Source organism: Oratosquilla oratoria, chromosome 15, assembly GCF_046742065.1.
Source record: "Oratosquilla oratoria isolate Oo_2021 chromosome 15, ASM4674206v1, whole genome shotgun sequence".
NCBI classification, from domain to species: Eukaryota; Metazoa; Arthropoda; class Malacostraca; order Stomatopoda; family Squillidae; genus Oratosquilla; species Oratosquilla oratoria.
The window spans coordinates 61,953,270-61,955,769 of NC_134791.1; positions in this window are offsets into that span (position 1 = coordinate 61,953,270).

The following is a 2,500-nucleotide window of genomic DNA, read 5'->3' on the forward strand; positions in this document are numbered from 1 at the left end:
TATATATATATATACATACATACATAATATATTGAATACGCACAAAGAACTAGTGGAATCTTAATTTTTTACCTTGATTTATATATAGTACAGAAACTGTGATTATTGACGCAAGTTAAAATACTTGAAGTCACCGCGACTTTACCACGAAGAGGAAGCTGATGTACGTGCTTATATTTAGCGTAATACAATCTATTCTTCATATATTTGACGCAATAGTCTCACCAGTCTTTCTAGGATGAAGCCGTGTGTCCCTCTTCTTGTAGTTGTCTGTTACACAGTTCGAAATGGTGTCTGTGGACTGTTTCATGTGCACCTTTCACCGTTCCTGTTCTTGGTCGAGGTTTACTTAGAAAATTGTTTTCATTGTTGTTTTTCCTAGACTCTGGCTGAGCAGTCCACGTCTCCCCGAGGAATGCCACGACTGATTCTGGGTTTTCCCACAAATCCCTTATAGAGTGTATATTGTGTTGTTGGCATGCATGATTGTGTACAATGTAGTCCTCCATAGTATAATGTACAAATATAGCATGGGGTGATGTGTTACATCCTAAACAGTTATCTGCGATATTGTCATCCATCCTCTTTTGGTAACTTGTGAGGTTGGGTTATATACTGATTATTGTTTCCGCTCACATAGAATGTTAAAGCCATGCAGCCTACTGTTCCTGTAATGGAGGTTTCAACTTCCATTTAGCCAAGGTGTTCCTGCTACAAATGACTTATTGTCCGTCATTGTTTCGTTTCCAGGATGTGTCCAGGTAGTCTGAATCTTGATGACGGTCATATTTTCAATGATGTCGTAACGTGATAATGATGGAATCTGTAACATGGCAATACACCTTAGGACTATCAGAAACATTTCTGGTCGTATCGTAATGTGGATTGGAAGTATCGCCTTAAGTTTTGAAATGTGTACCCAAAACTATATCATTATCATAACAAAGCTACTATTTAGCATAAAATATGGCCGCTCATACTCAGAGTTGGGGACATCCTGGAAGAGAAACAATGATATTATATATCTGTTTCCAAGTGTTTTTTTTTTCTCAGTTTCACGGTCATAATGAAAGGTTGTAGCGTCGACCGGGACGGAAGGCTGCGGTAGTGGTGAAGGACACTGTCAAGGACAAATTCGAGATCTCCAGCCTGGAGGCTAAGGCCGGTTGCAGGCAAGGGATAAGTCCATGAGCGCATGAACACGGTAAAAGAAACCAAGACACATAAGGAGGTCGAGACAGGAACAGGAACAATGACAAAAACAAAGATAAGGAGAACAGTCATGGTTGAAGAGTGAGGAAAATATGCGAAAAATAACGCAGGTGTTAACGTCCTTCAGAAGGTCATCGTGTTGTACAGATCCTGCTGTGCCCAAAAGCAAGACGATTCTGTTCACTTCAAGTACAGATTACCAAACAGAAGGGGATGTTCCAGCCCAAGCCGGGGTGTATTTCTGAGCTGAATGAAATCGTCTTGCGTTTGTCTCAGGAAAATCCTAAAATTTCAGATTATGCCACATTATATTTGTGTGTGTTTCTAAGTACAAGGAAAATATGAAAATTTGTTCATATGAATAAGTATATTTGATATCGGTAGATTAATAAAGTTATGGAACGTAGTATGTTCTAAGTAATAGGGCACGATCTACATACTGCATCACACGGTTGATGGTCTTAACCTTGGAAGTAAATGTCATCACAAGGCAAGTGTACAGTATCTCTATATAATCATGGAGACGTTTGCAGCGCTTCGTACATTACAATGAGTGAAACAAGGTTTTAAACCCAATGACCCTCCCCCGACACCCACTGCCACCATCTGCTTCAACAGTTTCCTTTCCTTACTCCATAGTCTATTATTACATCGTCAGACTCATCTTCGTCCACTGACCTCATTCCGAACTACCGCACTACCTTCCCGCTTGTCCCGGAGTCCCGGACTCCAAGTGGACGCCATTGCATGATCAAACACGGCCAACCGGGCAAAGACGATAACATCCTGTCTGGAACGACTCGACTGTTCCATGAAGCCTTGAACTTTATTATGTGTTGCAGCATGCAAAATATAATTTCCTGGTTCATTTACCAATTTGAAGATTGGCTGAAATTAGCTGCACTACCCTTGACTTCTCTTTAACCCTTGGTAACATGATGTTAAATGCCTTGCGATGCCGACCCAGCAAGAATCTTCTTGGGATCACAATTTGTCCTAAAACTATAGAATTCGTACTGACATAAAGCGTTGTTTAATGGCTCCTACATGTGCAAAAAAAAAAAAAAAAAAAAAAAAACGAGGTCATTGTAACAGTTCAGAAGTAGTAGAATAAATATGGAAAAAGGTAAGGATAGAACTGGTAAATACTTAATATATCTGTGGAAATCATAACATAGTGCAAGGTGTGGTAGCTTCACACAATGACTGCAAATTCCACTGCCCGCATTATTTGACAATTTTGCATTTGAGTGCTTGCAAGTGTTTTATGATGATTATCATTATCTAT